Source organism: Mytilus edulis, chromosome 7 (genome assembly GCF_963676685.1).
Source record: "Mytilus edulis chromosome 7, xbMytEdul2.2, whole genome shotgun sequence".
Taxonomy (NCBI): domain Eukaryota; kingdom Metazoa; phylum Mollusca; class Bivalvia; order Mytilida; family Mytilidae; genus Mytilus; species Mytilus edulis.
Window position 1 is genome coordinate 43575319 of NC_092350.1, and position 21526 is coordinate 43596844.

At 32.9% G+C, this 21526-nt stretch overlaps 1 protein-coding gene across 4 annotated transcripts in view; it reads left to right on the top strand.

Annotated features, from left to right (window-relative positions):
- Positions 1–606: 606 nt before the first annotated feature.
- Positions 607–21526, top strand: part of LOC139481545 (E3 ubiquitin-protein ligase TRIM33-like) — a 44194-nt gene continuing 23274 nt past the window's right edge. For 2 of the 4 annotated variants that reach the window (XM_071264955.1, XM_071264960.1), the window contains exon 1: positions 809–883. The gene's annotated coding sequence lies outside the window, so the exon portion shown is untranslated. Of the gene's footprint in view, positions 884–21526 lie in introns of all 4 variants that reach the window. The other 2 variants (XM_071264962.1, XM_071264957.1) reach the window with 2 other exon arrangements.

Genomic DNA, 21526 nt, shown 5'->3' on the forward strand with positions numbered 1-21526 from the left:
TAAACCGAAGAGAAATTTGAATGGCTATTGAACTCTTGTTTGTTCAAAAGAGGCGTTAATTTCCACATACCAATCAATCAATCAATCAAAACAATACTGGTTCAAGATTGATAACTTGGTAATCGTTATGTGTTTTGGGTTCTGTTTGAAATGATTTTCAGCTTAATTCATATCGGAAATAATATTATGTGATAAAAGAAGGCGTTAATTAACCCAAACTAATCAATCAGAGATTCAAATATAATGACTATTAGATTGTGATTTATGTAGGATTACTGATATCCCTTCGTTGTATGTTTAATTCCTGTTTTACAGGAAATCCTCCTCATTATAATTTAGAAATAAATTTCCTTATCAAACAACGACTGGTTTACCACATTTTAAGTTAATATTTCCTTTTGGCCGGGAATGAATCATTCGACCTTCAGCTGTAAACCTATACTACATAGCTAGTTGGCCGACATGATGACGCATCGATCCGTGCAAAACGTGGAGTGTTTATCGTGCCAAGTATTAAATCTCCGATAACATTCTGATAAATAACATATGAGTCAGCAATCATCCGGCCTACGTTTTACTATTTAATTGACAAGTGATTGTGTTTGTAATGTGACTTGGCTGTTGAAATAAAATGTTTGTATAATCCTGGTTGTTTATTAATTATTTAGTTGCAGTAACCTTTATGTATTTATAAAAAATTATTTCAATGAGATAGACGCGCCATTACCTTTTTTATAAGCACACTTGTCACAACAAGTACGTCAATTCTAAAAATAGAAAAACTAGTTCCAACCGGTTTCAACCAGAAAATACTGTACATTTGCGCATGTCCACAGACTGTTGTAATACTCGACTACGTTGTATATGAAGATAGCTGCTTAAGGTATGTTAATATTTGTTTAAATGTGGTGGATTTAGACAAATCTCACAAATATTATGAAATATGTACTAATCTAAAATATTAATGACATCATTACCATTGATTATGTAATCTTTTTATGTTATATAATTTGTTGTATTGATCATAAATATATATACATTATGTGTCAATTTTAGACATATTTCCGTATAAATGGTATAATGTGAAAATTTATGTAAATTTTAAAAACGTCTAATGACTTATTTACGAGTTATATAGCAACCATTCGAGTTGTATATTTCACGTTTACGTTAATGACATCATAATTGAAAATAGATTGTTGAGAGTTGAAGTAATGTATTGATTTAGTTGTTTATCACTGATGACGTAAACCTTAAGGTAATTATCTTGCTTGTCGTCATATATTTAAAGGTTAAATTTGAATATTTGTATAACGCTAACAAGCTAGAGGGAAGGTTAATTACTTCTAGATGATTGCTAAGTGTTATATATTGAAGTAAAACGTAATTTATTTCATGTTAATACTGTTTCGATGAGTCCACTTACTAAAGGTAACAGGAGTATACCGCTGTTCAATAGTTAATCAGTGCTGCATGCAAAATTGCCTTTGTCAGTAAGCAAACTTAATAAACGAACGTCGTAATTCGATCATTTAGATGTTTTATATAAAAAAGAAGATGTCGTATAATTGCCAATGAGACAACTCACCACAAGAGACGAAACAAATGACACAAAAATTAACACCGGACGGCCTTCAACAAGGAACAAAGCCCATGGTCCACTATGAAAATAAAAACCTATCGTAATAATTTATTGATATTTTACTCCAACAGATCATTATTAATGGTTTTTAGTTACGTATCACTGCGACCCAAATTCTACCACTGAGTGCCGTATTGTTTCGCAATTGTTTGGTTAAAAGTCTTGTGTTTATAGGTACCGTATCGTGTGATTATTTACTGAAATTCATTTCAACTGTTAGGTCATTAAAGCATAACATACAACTGATTTAAAAGGAACATTAACTCATTTAGATGCGTCTAATGTGATACAGGGTATTCTTACTCTTCGTGTCTAAACATTTAAAACATTCAATATCGACGGTCGGTCTTAGCTTTTTTGACCTTTTAAACTTTTTAAATTGGAGCGTTACTGATGAGTCTTTGGTGGACGAAACACGTCTGTAGTACAAAATTGCATGCCTGATATTTTTTTGACCTTTTTTTTATACCAATATATTTTAGGGTCTCTAATGGTTGGTTGTATTTTTGGCAATAACATAGTTTAAAATTCATCATATGTCATATCATAAACACAATAATATATACATCAATTAATCTCCTCGGCCTTTACTTCATTGGTTACGTAATCAAGCCATTCTTACATAATAAACGATTATATATAAATTACGCCATATAAGTCTTCTATAATTAGAAGTAAACATTTTTCTTGAATACAATCTTCAACGAAGAGAGGAAATGATATATAAATTTAGTTTTTATTTTATCATTTGGATGTTATTATAACTTCACTGAAGTTCATAATTGTTTTGTCTTACCATGTCTAATGTAGACAACGTATCGATATCGGTTAGGTGCTTATCTTGTTTTGTCTTACCATGTCTTATGTAGACAACGTATCGATATCGGTTAGGTGCTTATCTTGTTTTGTCTTACCATGTCTAATGTAGACAACGTATCGATATCGGTTAGGTGCTTATCTTGTTTTGTCTTACCATGTCTAATGTAGACAACGTATCGATATCGGTTAGGTGCTTATCTTGTTTTGTCTTACCATGTCTAATGCAGACAACGTATCGATATCGGTTAGGTGCTTATCTTGTTTTGTCTTACCATGTCTAATGTAGACAACGTATCGATATCGGTTAGGTGCTTATCTTGTTTTGTCTTACCATGTCTAATGTAGACAACGTATCGATATCGGTTAGGTGCTTATCTTGTTTTGTCTTACCATGTCTAATGTAGACAACGTATCGATATCGGTTAGGTGCTTATCTTGTTTTGTCTTACCATGTCTAATGTAGACAACGTATCGATATCGGTTAGGTGCTTATCTTGTTTTGTCTTACCATGTCCAATGTAGACAACGTATCGATATCGGTTAGGTGCTTATCTTGTTTTGTCTTACCATGTCTAATGTAGACAACGTATCGATATCGGTTAGGTGCTTATCTTGTTTTGTCTTACCATGTCTAATGTAGACAACGTATCGATATCGGTTAGGTGCTTATCTTGTTTTGTCTTACCATGTCTAATGTAGACAACGTATAGATATCGGTTAGGTGCTTATCGAGGCTGAGTAGAATTTAAAAAAAAAAGTCATTCCCTAAAATATTTGATGTGATGATTAAGTTACATAAGCAAGTTACATTCAAAAGATAATATGTTTAAACATAAAAAAAATTATAATGTTTTGGAATTCTCGGTTATATAATGCTCTTCCAACTTGTTAATCTGATTTGCCTCCCAACAGTGTTTATTTGAGCGTCACTGATGAATCTGTTGTAGATGTAACGTGGGTCTGTCGTACCATAGTAGGGTATTAATTCTATGGTCGTACCCTGTACCAAATTAAATGCCTAGTATAATTCATGAGGTTTACCTTATATAAAAGTATTACTTGTCTCTGTTACTTTTTACTATAACAATAAACCTAAATAAAATGCATGTACTACATATACTGATGGAAACATTTGAAGGAAGTTTGATTCAAACCATGATTCATTCCCATATTATTGATATTCCTACTTACCATATTTTTTTCGTGTTATAAAATTATATAAAAATGTTATACAAGATACGTTAAAAACATGTAAACGCTACTCGAGTTATTGGGTTTGAATAGCGATAAATTGACGTCATCAGCAGTACTTCATTGGGGTTGACAATGATAATAACGATAATCAAACGTGTTTTTTTTTTATATCACAAGAGTTCACCTCTAACAAAGGTTGAACATACTTGCACTACTTTGATATTTATTATCGCGTTTATATTAAGATCAGAAAATAGTTTTATGTCATAATGAAAAGTCATACGTGAGAAAATGCGATTGACGACGTCTTCTGAAATTCTATGCGAAAGTTGACCCTGAAAACGTCTTGGTCATGACATTCTTCTTTCATATAAATAAACATTTTCTTTTATCTATTTATATTTCGAAAAAGTTCATTATTCACATGTCCTGTATATCTTAATTCTTGAAACATACCAGTTTCATATGAAGGAAATATCCAAGATTTTGATATCTTTCATCTAGATAAAGGCAACAGTAGTATACTGCTGTTCGAAATTCATAAATCGAGTGAAAAAAAATCCTGGTTACAAACTAAAACTGAGGGATACACATCGAATATAAGAGGAAAACTACGACACAGCAGAAACACAACATTAAAATGTAACACACACAGAAACGAACTATAATATAACAATGGCCATTTTCCTGACTTGGTACAGGACATTTTAAGAAAAAAAAATGGTTGGTTAAACCTGGTTTTGTGGCATGCCAAACCTCCTGCTTTAATGGCAATTTTTAATATAACATTAAAATGACAACATTTCATGACAGGATTACAATAAAAATAAATGGGAGAAAATATAGGACAGAGAAACACACGAATAATAGCTAACAAAAGGTATCAGGTTTAAAATTTAATACGCCAGACGTGCATGCGTTTCGTCCACACAAGACTAACCAGTGACGCTCAGATGAACAAAGTTCGAAAGCCAACACTATGCACGGTTTCTCTCACATATGTCATTTGATCTTAAGATCAGTTTTATATGGATCCCCTATGCTCTTCAACTTTGTATTGTTTGGCTTTATAACTATTTTGATATGAGCGTCACTGATGAGTATTATGTAGACGAAACGCGCGTCTGGCGTACTAAATTATAATCCTGGTACTTTTGATAACTATTTACACCACTGGGTCGATGCCACTGCTGGTGGACGTTTCGTCCCCGAGTGTATTACCAGCCCAGTAGTCAGCACTTCGGTTTTGACATGTATATCAATTATGTGATCATATTTATAAATTTCATGATACAAAACTTTGAAATTTTCGAAAAACTAAGGATTTTCTTGTCCCAGGAATAGATTACCTTAGCCGTATTTGGCACAACTTTTTGGAATTTTGGATCCCCTATGCTCTTCAACTTTGTATTGTTTGGCTTTATAACTATTTTGATATGAGCGTCACTGATGAGTCTTATGTAGACGAAACGCGCGTCTTGCGTACTAAATTATAATCCTGGTACTTTTGATAACTATTATAGTTCCGAACCTTCAAACTACTGTTATGTTAGACAGTAGCCTGTTTTTTTTATTGTTGTAAAACAGGAATGAAAAGTAAAACGATATTTTTAAAGTGAAAATAAAACCCAAAATCAGTTAAGATAAAATCGTTGAAAAAAATTAGAAGAGATAGTTAAAACACATGAACTATTAAACGATTGCAAAATCTTTACCTTCGTATAATGTTGTAACGTTATCTGCGTCTTCTCGTCCGAAGATATTTGGTTTCCAGACAATTACTTGAGTAAAAGTTGGATTTCTTCGATATTGTACCACAAGGTTCCACGACATCAAGCAGTCTAGCAAAACGATGACTGAGGTTAGACATTATTTTATGTATTTCCAATTTGTCGTCGATATAACTTATTATCCATGAAAGTAAACAAGAGGTCAGAGACAAAAGATATCAAGGGTACGATAAAAAGCAACAAGTCAATTAAAATAGACAAGTAAATGACCAATAAAACCCTCAGCAACAAAGAAAAAGGAGTACCCTACAGCAATTTAAAGACATCACTATTTCATTGTTCAACCAAAATACGTTTAAGCAGCTCTATTTGCTGTGGAGCCATGCTTTGCCTATGATCGGTTTTCTACGCCTCAGCCGAAATGTTGTCTGAACAAAATTTTGTGTACGCTTTTCAACTTAATATTTGATTTGGCCTTAAATCTGTTTTGTTCAGGCATCATCGATGCATCTTGTGTTGACAACACGCACGTATAGCATACCAAATTATAAGCATGGTACCTTTGATAAGTTTAAACAACCACAAAGTTTTGTGTCCGCTTTTCAACTTAATCTTTGACTTGGCCTTAAATCTGTTTTGTTCAGACATCATCGATGCATCTTGTGTTGACAACACGCACGTATAGCATACCAAATTATAAGCATGGTACCTTTGATAAGTTTAAACAACCACAAAGTTTTGTGTACGCTTTTCATCTTAATATTTGATTTGTCCTTAAATCTGTTTTGTTCAGACATCATCGATGCATCTTGTGTTGACAACACGCACGTAAAGCATACCAAATTATAAGCATGGTACCTTTGATAAGTTTAAACAACCACAAAGTTTTGTGTACGCTTTTCAACTTAATATTTGATTTGGCCTTAAATCTGTTTTGTTCAGACATCATCGATGCATCTTGTGTTGACAACACGCACGTAAAGCATACCAAATTATAAGCATGGTACCTTTGATAAGTTTAAACAACCACAAAGTTTTGTGTACGCTTTTCAACTTTATATTTGATTTGGCCTTAAATCTGTTTTGTTCAGACATCATCGATGCATCTTGTGTTGACAAAACGCACGTAAAGCATACCAAATTATAAGCATGGTACCTTTGATAAGTTTAAACAACCACTAAGTCTGTGCCACCGCTGAGGGACGTTTTGTCATCGATGGTTTCACCAGTCTGGTATATAATTTTTTGTGTGTTGAAACAACATATTATTGATGCTTTCATTAACTGTACATTTACCGTTCATAAAATGTGGAATTATTTGAAACACTTTTTGTTTTTCTAAACCAGCGTAGAAAGCCTTAGCAGTACATTGCATTTGGCATAACCTATATAAAATTAAGGTTTAGTGAAATGCTCTTCAATATCAGATTTCGCCACTCGTTTGGTTTGAATCGAGCGCCAGTTGTATTTACAACCACTGGGTCGATGCCACTGCTGGTGGAGATTTATTTATGTCCCCGAGGGTATCACCAGCCCCGTAGTCAGCACTTTTTTGTGCTGACATGAATTATCATTGATATGGTTATATTTATAAATTAACTGTTTACAAAATTTTGAATGTTTGAAAAACTAAGGCTTTTCTACCTCAGGCATAGATTACCTTAGCTGTATTTGACATAACTTTTAGGAATTTTGGTCCTTAATGCTCTTCAACTTCGTACTTTATTTGGCCTTTTTAACTTTTTTGGATTCAAGCGTCACTTGTGAGTCTTTTGTAGACGAAACGCGCGTCTGGCGTATATACAAAATTTAGTCTTGGTATCTATGATGAGTTTATTTGTATGAAGACATAAATTTGCGTTTTGCGTACCACATTTGTAGCTGCATGGTTCCATTATAACATTTTGTACGTCAGATACGCGTTAAGTCGTCAAAGCTCAGCAGTGATGCTCGAATGAAAAACTTTTAAAAAGCCAAATAAAGAAAAATTTTGTAGAGCAAAAACCAACACTTCCTAAAGGTTTGTCTAATTTAACTAAGATAATCTATTTCTTGGTAGAAAATCCTTTGTATTCTGTAATGATACCGATGATGATTTATGTCAACAATGAGATGCTAATTACTTTGCTTAACTGATGAGTAATAATTAAAGTATTTCAGTGTAGGACATGTGTTATAAATAAACAATCAAATTGATAGTGTCTGTGTCAATGAATGTCTTCTTATGTCACTGATGGGTCTTGTGTATATGAAACTCACGTCTGGCGTATTGAATTATAGGCCAGGTACCTTTGATAACTATTAGCATGCCGAAATGTATTATTGTATTGTTTATAAGTGTATTTCTCTATTCTGAATGTTCTTGCATTTCTTTGTACTGCAGTCCTGTCATGTAATGTTATCCTTTTAGTGTGATATTTAACATTGCCATAAAAGCGCGAGGTTGTGCTAGCCAAAAAATCAGGTCCAATCCACCATTTTTTGTCTTAAAACATGTTCTGTACCCAGTCAGGAAAATGGCAGCTGCTATCAAATAGTTGGTTCTGTGTCTGGTACATTGTCGTTTAGTTTTTTGTTGCACTTAAGTGTTTCTGTTGTTACGTTGTTTTCCTCTTATAGATGACGTGTTTCCCACGGTTTTAGTTTGTATCTTGGATTTGTTTTCTCTGATTCGATTAATGACATTTGAACAGCGGTATACTACTTTTGCCTTTATTCTTTAAATCATAATGGTCTTTTTGCAAGGAAGACTTGCTTCTTTTCTGAAACAAGTTTATCTATTTTCGCAATTTGTTATATGACGCAATGTTAACCTATTTATTCCAATCATCAAGTAGAATGACTTTGTTAAATAAAATCGTCAAAAACTGTGATCCTTCTCGGGATTAAATGTGTTTAAAAGTTTTACTTGATATTTTATTAGAAATAAACATTAAGACCTTCGTACCATATCGAGCAAAATTATATTTTAATGTGAAAGGTCAAAATTAAAACGAAGGAATAATTTAATATGTATAATGTGCAGTAGATACAGTATTTTACTTGTTTTTTTTCTTACAATCGATATGCTCATGCGAACCTGTTTATTCATCTTCCTGTATTACCAATGTTATTTCAACTGATCGACTTGAGCTTATGCTTTACTTTGTATAAGGACATTCTATTTGAAGATGTATGTGATAAGGATGATTGCCGTTATAATTATTATCGAATTGTAATCACCTATCAGTATCAACAAAGGCATATACAAAAGAACTGAGTGTATGATATGGAACGAATAACTGGACACTTCATTGATGAGTTTATCCCACAAATCCTTTCTATAGATGGACTGGTCTTAAATAAGCGAGCTGTTAAACACTGCCCAGTCAAGTGAAATAAATCTAGTAATACTAAAAAGAATTAATCAAAGCTGCAATTAACCTTATACTTCACCTTCCGCTATGTAGATAATGCAAAACCACTGCCTTGATGAATGTGAATAGTCAGTGAACCGAATCTATGACATTTAACAAAAAATAAGTCTACTCGATAATGACGTTCACGTTGACATTAACTGAGAATGTCGTTGGGAACTAAACTTCCCCACAGTTTATGACATCAATTTTCCAATATGAACATTCCATTATTATTTTTCATATTTTAAGAGGACTTGCCCATGCAGTATCCAATTTTGGTTTGATAATTTTGTTTATTTGATTCACCTATCAGATGGAATTCAACTGTTTCATTGATGAAATTGTTAAAAATTGTGTGTTTTAGAAATTACGTTCTTAGACGGGTATATAACTTTGTCAGTGATATATCGGTGTATTAATTTAGCCTTGTTTTAATGAACAAATAACTCTGACATTTACCTTAAAAAAATATTCCATACATTTCACAAAGACAAATGAGTAGAAAAAACGATTTTGACAGTCAAATGTCAAACAAATAATATATTAAATGTTTAATCGTTATGATATGCTCAAAGGGGGATGTGATGTTTTGTTCAATGGCACGTGGGATAGTCTCAACCAATCAAATATTGATTAAGCTAATAATATATACAGTGAAGTAATTGACTTTATTTCGGATTGCAACATGAATGGGAAATATAAATTTATTTTCTACTGAAGATTACTTCAAAGTCAAGATCATAGTTACTAGTTTGATACAGGAAAGTGGTTACCGGATAACAACTTCCTATTTTAAAATGTGTTTTCAACGAACCTTGCCTTTATATACTCGAATAAGAAGAAAAATCTTATACCGTTCGTGGTAAATAATACAGTTACTAGTAATGGATTTGAGAACAATAAGAACATTATCATACAGTAATGGAAATATATTTAAGGTATACGACATTGAAAGAGAAAAAGACAGTCAAAAACCTACGCAACGATTAGAATAGGCTTCCTGTACTAAGTTTCCCAACGATTGTTATATCTTATCGCGTTCAAGATTAAAGTCGTAGTACCTAAGATGGAGTATAGCCTGTGCATAATCAGGACGTTGCCATTACAGAACAGGAAAGATCTTTAATTTACTAGATATTGAAAGAGGAAAAAACTAATTGATATCCTACACAAAGATTTGACTTCCAAGTCTACCGGTATGATTATTCCAGAAAGGTGCGTGTGATAGGAGAAAAGATAAGAACTGAACCCATAGAATATAATTGTAACATTAAACGGAAGGAGACAAGTATTGGTTTTTATCTTATTTCGTATAAGGTTCACTATCACGGTTACACGAAATAGAGTTTACATTGTGACCAATAAGGACATTACCGTACAGGAAAGGAAAGATATCTAATAATTTACACGGAATTAACAGAGGAAACCCCATTTATACACTTTGACTTCCAAGTCTTCCGGTCTTGATTAATTTTCCAGATTAATGTTCCTTATTAGATTTCCATATTTCTTCCGGGGATTGATATTTGAAAAGCTCGAAAAACGACGTCCTTATTTGATTTTCAAAACGTTCGTTATTTATTTCACCTTTGAAACCGAGCAAAAAGAGGTGGAAGAAGATAAAAATGCCATAAAAAAGAAATTAAACTGACGACGACAGGACACAAGGGAAAGTCGTACAAGATATAAACAAGCGGACATAAACATTACATGATAAAAACCAACGATTCATTAAAATGAACCCTAACAAAAAACATTTGAGTGATCAAAAGGGCTTCAGAACGGTATGCAATCTAGCTCCAAAAGTGCAACTCGACATAGCGATAGAAGATATTCTTATATAATATTCGAAGGATCAATACAGATTGACATTTAAAACATAGCCTTCTCTATCAACGTTCTCTTAATGGCTATGATTGACATTAATAAGTTACTCCATATATGTAATATTTTACCTTTTTCTTCCTATTTGACATTTGATAGAAAACATAGCTCTCAGATATTGTGTGAACAGGGCGCTGAATATAATGTACTACATATGAAAGTGCTACTTAAATTATGAGGAAAGTTGAAGCTATCTCCCTTGTCGTATTGTTCAGAAACGAAGTGATTTCATTACATGTTGTAAGAGTACTGGAAAAAAATATAAGTAGTTTTTATTTTTAAATGAAAAGTGACAAAACATATAATACTATTAAATGAATAGATATTAAGACAAAGAGTTGGCATCTCGACAAGTATTTACTTTTACACACCATCCGTAAAACTATCATGCATACTGTTAACCACATCATGCGATTCCTTCAGGACTTTTTTTTGTTACCTTAATGTGTCTCTTACCGATTAACGAGATTTGAACATTGGTTATTACTATTGCCTTAATAAAACATGTGATTGACATTGCTTCTGTGAAATACAACAATGCTGAGATTGGATTATGTACCCGTATTACCGTCATCGGCCGTCTTCAGACGTGATAAACTAAAACTGAAGTCGATCTATACACATGGAAAAAAGTATTGCAACACCAAATTAAAATTAAAATTAAAAAAACACTTTTGTTTTTTTTGTGATATAATTTGGTAAAATAGAACAACTTAAACATTATTTAAGTATCACCTGAATTTAATCAATAAATATCGACTAGATAAGTTTTTATCTGCACATGCAGCTACTGTACCCGTAAACAGCAAAACAGATGTTTTATCCTCATTGTTTTCAACACTTTAAATAACCAAGTTTTTAAAGTTATGTAATTGACACCTTGTAATGGGTCCTCGACAACTCTAAACTGCAGCAAGATGGCATATTATCAGCATGAGAGAAGCAGAGATGTCGCTGTAACAACTGCACGTATTGTTGGTCATCACCATTCCACTATAAGTCGTTTTGAGAATAAAAATCAGGCACTAAACGATGTTAAAGACCTTCCGAGATAAAGAAGACCCCATAAACCATTTGCTAGGGAAAATCAAGCATAATGAAGGTTGGTCAGAAGGAAACCCATTGCATACAATACAATCCTAAAAAGAGAGTGGTGGGCATACAGGAGCCTTTTAACAAGAACTGTTGAGAGTGAATCATCGCTACTGATTATCGTGCGATAAGACCATTTCGGAGACCTTTGCTTACGAACAGACACACAGTTTTCCGTATCCAATGTAGTGCAGATCTCGCAAAAGTTAGAAATTAGCATCGTGGAGGAAGATCCATTGTTCCATTGGAATTCGGTTCATTTTCCTTGGCCCGATCGTAGCCCGGATTTGAACCATATCGAGTATATATGGGACACTATTGGGCGGAAAGTGCGCGAAAGGAAACCCCAGTTCAAACACATCATGAAATAAACAATGCCCTTTATCAGAAATGGTTGCTGCTACCTTAGCAACAAATTAGTCGATTTTTGACAGGAATCAGAAGACGTTTCGATGCGGTTATCCGTTTGAATGGAGGCTGTGCACAAAGTACTAATTCTTCGGCGTATAACGATCAACCATGATGTGAACAGTCATTTGAGGATTAATTTTGAAATGTCTGACATTGTAAAGTTCGACTACAGTAAAAGTTGTAAAATGCATTTTTTTTGTACAAAAAACACTTCATTTTGTTATTAATATTGTGGTTATAAAAATCATTTTTTTTTTCAAACATTTTTTGTTTGTTTCAATGCCAATGTTATCATAAACTATATTTTAATAATATCATAAAAATATTTTATTATATTTCATCCAAAAAAAGAGGCTGATTTTTCAAGTTTTAAAAAATCAAGGTGTTGCAATACTTTTTTCCATGTGTATATAATTCAAAATTCACCACAGCACAACTGGATACCGTTTGCAGGATCAGCTAATGTGCGCTCTAGAATTGTTTTCATCCATCACTAATCCAGACCAATTGTTTTCATCCATCACTAATCAAGCGAATTGTTTTCATCCATCACTAATCAAGACCAATTGTTTTCATCCATCACTAATCAAGACCAATTGTTTTCATCCATCACTAATCAAGACCAATTGTTTTCATCCATCACTAATCAAGACCAATTGTTTTCATCCATCACTAATCAAGACCAATTGTTTTCATCCATCACTAATCAAGACCAATTGTTTTCATCCATCACTAATCAAGACCAATTGTTTTCATCCATCACTAATCAAGACCACATTCGGGAAATCAATGTGAGCAAATTCTGTCATCAAACAATCACTGGTACAATTATTGCTGTTGGTATCGCTGGTTTACAGAGAATTTTCACAGGCGTTGCCTCAACATCGATGAGTACGACATTATGTTGGACCAGTTTTTGCCCAGAAACATAGACGTTACTCATGTTGGTGGAGGATCTGGAAGTTTTAAGGAACTGGCACCTAATTTGTTCAGCCACTGGTCACGTTTTCTCCTACCATGACGAACCCGCATGTACAAGCATCAAAATGAACATTGCATATCTGCCTCCGTACATGAAGATGTAGTAGTAGAAGCGTCATGATGGGAGGCAATATCCTACAACCACATTACAAGTGCTATTTAAATGAAATTTAACAACCAATGTTATAGAGGCGATAGGTGCAGCCAAAATGCTCAAGGGTTTTAATCTACAGAGTTAGAGGACAATATCCGGACCCATAAAGCAAGGCCAAACATGGGTTTTTCTAACTCGCTACATAAACTCATTGCCATGCCCCTGACATTTGCCAGATGTAAACCCCATGCTACTAAGTATGCCAGACGTCTGAATAAAATATGTGATTTTGAGAAGATGAAGAATAGTGTTAGTCGACTTGGTGGTTGCAATATATACTGATTGAACGTTACCACAGACATTGACCCTCTTGCATCTAACAAAAACAGTTTATGCTGAATTATGTAATATATTCCAGAATCAAATACTTCAAAGCATTTCGTCTACATAACAAACATTGTCATTTGTTTTTCAAATGATGAAATTTACCAATAACTACGCTCTTTTAAAAAAGGCTAGACAAAAAAGAAATTTCAATAGTAAGAACAAAAAAAGATTAAAACAAAACGAAAAGATTTGAAATAAGGTCAAACAGCAATTAAATTTTGGTGAGGCCACTTTAACCGTTCTGGAATTATGCCTTTTTACAAAAGGAAAATTTGCTAAAAAATGCTCAATTTTTCGTTTCCGTCCTCTTACTTTAGTTTGCCTCATCTAAATGCTGTGAAACTTATACAAAATGCTGATAACCACAAAACACAGATTAAGTTAGAATTTTGGTTATGTCACTAGTGCAAAATTGTTTCCATTCGCTAATTTAACATTCAATGTTATTAAACGTTTACGCAATGCTTATAACCACAAAACTCAGATCTAACACAAATTTGGGTAGTGTCTCTTTTACAGTTATCGAGTTAGGCCACTTTATAACTTGATATGCAAGCGGGGAAATCATTTGTGTCCTATGGAAACATTCCCCATTTATTTCAAATATATATGATACTCGATAGAAATATAAATTACATTTAGTTAATCGAAAGGTTCCTAAGTCTACTAGGAGAGGCATTATATTGTACTTTACGTACTTACTGAAGCTTGTTTGGCGGGAACAATAGTAAATTTTAATATGTAATAAGTTTAATTTTTTTGTACATTGCATGTTTAAGTTAGTGTACTAACTGACTTGCAATTTGTCACAGCTGATGTTTATTAAAGTTTAAGTTTAGATTTTTCTGTTGGGTTATTTAGTAAATTATGCAAACAATCTATGTTGCTAAGTATTTAAAATTTTATATATTTAATTGATACATAGTATGGGAGCTATTTTTGTAATAGAATTTATAAAAACAGATACAAAAGTAAGTCATGTATGCTTATATCCTTACCACCTGTAACCATGACAAAATCCATAACGGTTGCTTGATGTGGAGCCAGAAACAAGTGGGATATTATAGAGTTTTTATAGTTCTTCTAATTTGCTGACTAATTGATCTTTAATGGTTTGCTTTTTAAAAAGGGGCCAGACATTTAATTTTATCTAACCCTTTACTTATCCAGTCTACTGTTTAGAATTACACACTTCATGGTCACGTGGATCATATCATATCAGAATTCTAGTCAAATTGGTGAACGTGAACTTGACAGCTAATGCTCTTTTAAAATGTACAATTATTGATTAGAAAAAAACTTCTGATCGGAAAAGTCATCGGCTCTATCCAGAGAACTGTGAATTGTGTGTTGTTCTTGTTATCCCAGGCATAGATTACCATAGCCGTATTTGGCACAGCTTTTTGAAATTTTGGGTCCTTAATGCTCTTCAACTTTATAATTGTTTTGCTATTTTGATTTGAGCGTCACTGGTGAGTCGTATGTAGACGAAACGCGCGTCTTGCGTATCAAAATATAAGCCTGGTACCTTAAATAACTATCTATACCTCGTGGTCGATGCCACTGCTAGTGGAAGTTACGTCCCCGAGGGTATCACCAGCCCAGTAGTCAGCACTTCGGTGTTGACATGAATATCAAATATAGGGTCATGTTAATGAATTCACTGTTTGCAAAAATATGAATTATTCGAAATACTAAGGATTTTCTTATCTCATGCATACTTTACCTTATTCGTATTTGGCATAGCTTTTTCGGAATTTTGGGTTTACAATGCTTTTCAAAGTTAAACTTGTTTGGCTTTGATCTGAGCGTTTCTGATGATTCTTATGAAGATGAAACGCGTCTATCGTAACAAATTATAATACTGGTACCTTTGATAACTTATCTAGATTGCTACTTTGCGTCGTAATGGTTAACCTTTGAACATCTCGTGTTGTTGGGTTTTTTTGTTTGTTTGTTGACATTTACCTCTGTCCACTTCACTTTATACTTTATACAAGTCAGAATTCAATATCTGCATTAAAGAAGTAAATTAATGTTTCTGGTTTTTATACGACCGCAAAAATTAAAAATATTTTGATCGTATATTGGTATCACGTTGGAGTCGTAGTCGTCGTGTCGTTGTCGTCGTCCGAAGACATTTGGTTTTCGCACTCTAACTTTAGTAAAAGTAAATAGAAATCTATGAAATTTAAACACAAGGTTTATGACGATAAACAGTTTAGGAATTAGGGGCCAAAAACAGTTTAGGAATTAGGGACCAAAAAGGGCCCAAATAAGCATTTTTCTTGGTTTTCGCACAATAACTTTAGTATAAGTAAACAGAAATTTATTTCAACATAAGGTCTATGACCACAAAAGGAAGGTTGGGATTGATTTTGGGAGTTTTAGTCCCAACAGTTTAGGAATTAGGGGCCAAAAACAAGTCCCAAATAAGCATTTTTCTTGGTTTTTGCACAATAACTTTAGTATAAGTTAATAGAAATCTATGTTTTAAGACAAGGTTTATGACCACAAAAGGAAGGTTTGGATTGATTTTGGGAGTTTTGGTCCCAACGAATTAGGGGCCAAAAGGGGCCAAAATTGAACTTTGTTTGATTTCATCAAAAAATTAATTATTGGGGTTCTTCGATATGCCAAATCTAACCGTGTATTCAGATTCTTAATTTTTGGTCCTGTTTTCAAATTGGTTTACATTAAGGTCCAAAGGGTCCAAAAGTAAACTTAGCTTGATTTTAACAAAAATTGAATTTGTGGGGTTCTTTGATATGCTGAATCTAAATATGTACTTAGAATTTTGATTATGGGCCCAGTTTTCAAGTTGGTCCAAATCGGGGTCAAAAATTATTATATTAAGTATTGTGCAATAGCAAGACATTTTCAATTGCACAGTATTGCGCAATAGCAATAAATCTTCAATTACACAGTATTGTGCAATAGCAAGAAATCTTCAATTGGCCAGTATTGCGCAATAGCAAGATATATCTAATTGCACAATATTGCGCAATAGAAAGAACTTTTTAATTGCACAGTTTTGCGCAATAAAAAGAAGTATTTAATTGCACAGTATTGTCCCGTTTTCAAATTGGTCTTCATTAAGGTCCAAAGGGTCAAAAATTAAACTTTGTTTGATTTCAACAAAAATTGAATATATGGGGTTCTTCAATATGCTGAGGCTAACCATGTATTTAAATTTTTAATGTTTGGTCCACATTGAGGTCTAAAGAGTCTAAAATTGAACATTATTTGATTTCATCAAAAATTGAATTCTTGGGGTTCTATGATATGCTGAATCTAACCATGTATTTAGATTTTGTATATTGGACCATAATAGGTAAGTGTCCAATTTAAAATTTTAAAGTTTTTAAGTTTAAGTTCATAGACCACATTCATTCTGTGTCAGAAACCTATGTTGTGTCGACTATTTAATCACAATCCAAATTCAGCGCTGTATCAAGCTTAAATGGTATGTCCATACTTGCCCCAACTGTTCAGGGTTCGACCTCTGCGGTCGTATAAAGTTGCGCCCTGCGGAGCATCTGGTTTCAATATTACTATCTATTTTTCTATGTTTTGGGATTTATGATATAATAGAAAACTTAGAATGTAAAGTGTGTTTTGTTGAACATTATTTTGGTGTTCATGCAGTTTCTGTTATAATTATCGAGATAATACAATGCCAATAATGTTTTAAAAAAGTATGAATTAAGGGGAGTAACTCCAAAAAAGTTCATTGATCAATGATTACATTCTGATTATCAAGATCTGATTGTGAAGATCATTTTTCTTCTTACAGTTTTCAATCATCTATATAATATAGTTTTAAAACAAATAGGTAAAAACAAAAGTGGATAAAAATAGTCATTCAATGTCAATTACTTTATTTAGGAGTCACATAATTATTCAGTCGTATGATATATGTTGAAATCATGTATTAGTGATATTTTTCTGCAAAGATTATGCCTGTCAACTATAATTAAATAAAGCCAGCAGTAACTGCTGTTCGAAATTCATATATCGATTGAGAAAACAACAAATCCGGGTTACAAACTAAAACTTAGGGAAACGCATCAAATATAAGAGGAGAACTACAACACAACAGAAACACAACATTAAAATGTAATACACACAGAAACGAACTGTAATATAACAATGGCCATTTTACTGACTTGGTAGAGGATATTTTTAGAAAAAAAATAGTGGGTTGAACCTAGTTTTGTGGCATGCCAAACCTTCCGCTTTTATGGCAATTTAAGATATAACTTTAAAATAACAACATAACATGACTGGACTACAATTCAAATAAATGGGAGAACATTTAGGACAGAGAAACACACGAATAAAAGCTAATAAAAGGTACCAGGTTAAAAACTTAGTACGCCAGACGTGCGTTTTGTCCACACAAGACTAACCAGTGATGAACCAGACTAACAAAGATATTATGGAAACGAATATTAATTTAGGGAAAATAACCCCCAAAAAAAGTTGATTGATATTTTCCATCGAAATGCTTATTTGTGTTCATTCCGTTGTTAATTAGTAATACTGGTTATAGCCTTAAATAAAAAATATAAAACTCTCTCTAAAACTGTTATCTATTTATTTCGAAAATTTAATAAATAGGTACAAACTTTGAACAACAAACAATATCTACAACAATGCTACAATAACCGAAACCATTGAATGACTCAAAACATGAGTTTTACGATATATTGTTCCTAATGACGATTTTGACTAAAAGTCAAGTGTTTGTCTTTCATCGAAAACTATAAAAGACAGGTAGAAACAAAACACATATTTTAGTACGCCAGACATGCATTTCGTCTACATAAGACTTGTGCTGTATTCCTGTCATGCACATAGTGTTGTCATTTTAGCCATATTAAGACTGTAATATAAGTGGGAGGTATGGCTAGCCATTTAACCAGATTTAACCCCCCTTTTATATTTTCTTTAAATGTCCTGTACCAAGTCAGGAATGTGGCAATTGTTCAAAATCAAAATGTTCGTTTATACGGATATTAGCGTTTGTTTTTTGGAACTCCAATGTTTCTGTTGTTCCATTGTTTTCCTCTTATATTTGGTATTTTTCCCTCAGACAAGTTTGTAACCAGCATTTGTTGTCTCTCAATTGTTTTTTGACTTTTGAACAGCGGTATATAATAGAGTTGTCTTTATTTATCAATGACACTAAATAAAACAGTGGTAATATAATACGAAGTTGGAAAACCGTTAAAACGTAAAATTCGGAAAAGGTGTGCTAAATACGACTATAAGGAATATGTTTGAGGGTACAGAAACTTTTAAAGTGTTTCGAACAGTTCAAAATGTTTAATAAGTTCAAAATGTTATAAACTGGAAACAGCGATACAAGTTATACTAAAAGCTTTACTGCAAGATTATTTGAAGATAGAACTCAATCATGTATATAGGTCATGCCATTCCATTTTAGTCTGTACTGCACCCGGTGACAAAAGACAAAATTTCATTGGAGTTGCATGAAAATAAAAATGAAGAAAAAAAAATGAATACAGCTTTCATAACTATAATGTTTTGTAAATTAAAATACAGTGATAGGCTGAGATCTTGGAAACTGAAATACTAGTTTTAAATCGTTTTATTTTACGACCGCAAAAATTTTAATTTTTTGGTCGTATATTGCTATCACGTTGGCGTCGTCGTCGTCGTCCTGCGTCGTCTTGCGTCGTCTTGCGTCTTGCGTCGTCGTCGTCGTCCGAATACTTTTAGTTTTCGCACTCTAACTTTAGTAAAAGTGAATAGAAATCAATGAAATTTTAACACAAGGTTTATGACCACAAAAGGAAGGTGGGGATTGATTTTGGGAGTTTTGGTCCCAACATTTTAGGAATTAGGGGCCAAAAAGGGCCCAAATAAGCATTTTCTTGGTTTTCGCACTATAACTTTAGTTTAAGTGAATCGAAATCTATGAAATTTTGACACAAGGTTTATGACCACAAAAGGACGGTTGGGATTGATTTTGGGAGTTTTGGTTCCAATAGTTTAGGAATTAAGGGCCAAAAAAGGGCCCAAATAAGCATTATTCTTGGTTTTCGCACAATAACTTTAGTATAAGTAAATAGAAATCAATGAAATTTAAACACAAGGTTTATGACCACAAAAGGAAGGTGGGTTTGATTTTGGGAGTTTTGGTCCCAACAGTTTAGGAATAAGGGGCCCAAAGGGTCCAAAATTGAACTTTGTGTGATTTCATCAAAAATTGAATAATTGGGGTTCTTTGATATGCCGAATCTAACTATGTATGTAGATTCTTAATTTTTGGTCCCGTTTTCAAATTGGTCTACATTAAGGTCCAAAGGGTCCAAAATTAAACTTAGTTTGATTTTAATAAAAATTGAATCCTTGGGGTTCTTTGATATGCTGAATTTAAAAATGTACTTAGATTTTTAATTATTGGCCTAGTTTTCAAGTTGGTCCAAATGGGGGTCAAAAATTAAACTTTGTTTGATTTCATCAAAAATTGAATAAATGGGTTCTTTGATATGCCAAATCTAACTGTGTATGTAGATTCTTAATTTTTGGTCCAGTTTTCAAATTGGTCTACATTAAGGTCCAAAGGGTCCAAAATTAAACAAAGTTTGATTTTAACTTCTTGGGCTTATTTGATATGCTTTATCTAAACATGTACTTTGATTTTTGATTATGGGCCCAGTTTTCAAGTTAGTCCAAATCAGGATTCCATATCAAGTATTGTGCAATAGCAAGAAATTTTCAATTGCACAGTATTGCACAATATCAAGAAATATCTAATTGCACAATATTGTGCAATAGCAATTAATTTTCAATTGGAGTTATCTTTCTTTGTATAGAATAGTAGTTGATAATATATGTTGGAAATTTGCCAGACATGACTATGATGTCATTTTCTATTTTTATTTGCCAATAACTTTATGTAAATAACTTCATTGGAAATTTGCCAATATAAAATGTTGCTGATGAAGTTTTTTTTATTGTTTTATACAATAAACAATGTATATTCACTTTTACTACCAACCAAACTTTACCATTCAGTGATAACAAGCACTTTATTTTACATTTTAATATTCTATGATGTATTTAAAAGAGTAGTTATTGTTGCAAACTCCATTAGAAATTTGAATTGATATCAGTTATGGAAAAGGGAACCGGGATGTGAAAAAAAATGGGGGGGGGGGGGGGGGTTAAATTTTTCTCATTTCAGATTTCATAAATAAAAAGAAAATTTCTTCAAACATTTTTTTGAGAGGATTAATATTCAACAGCATAGTGAATTGCTCAACTTTAGGCAAAAAAAAAATTTAAGTTCATTAGACCACATTCATTCTGTGTCAGAAACCTATGCTGTGTCAACTATTTAATTTTAGATTTAAATAAGTTTGAAGAAGAAATCTTTAATTGATTTGTAAAATCTTGACATTTGTTTTGTGTAAAAGAAAACCCGTGTAATGTCAAAAATTTGATCACAATCCAAATTCAGAGCTATATCACGCTTGAATGTTTTGTCCATACTTGCCCCAACTGTTCAGGGTTCGACCACTGCGGTCGTATAAAGCTGCGCCCTGCGGAGCACCTGGTTTGCATATATTCCAGTCCCAGGTATGCATCGGTATTATGTTATTCCGATCTTCACCCGACATTTATATGCGTTACTTCTTCAATTACTATTTGAATAACAAATTTAACAATTATTTCGTTTTACTAAGGTTTTTCTTTCAAATTTTGACCAAACAAATTCCCAAACTACAAGTTATGCATTTGAAAACAGGCTCATATGTACAGGGATTTAAGATTTATCAAGTTGGGTGGTCGTTAGATATAATACACATTTCATGATTGCAAGTCACTTACAACACTATAATCAGCACTTCTGTGTTTT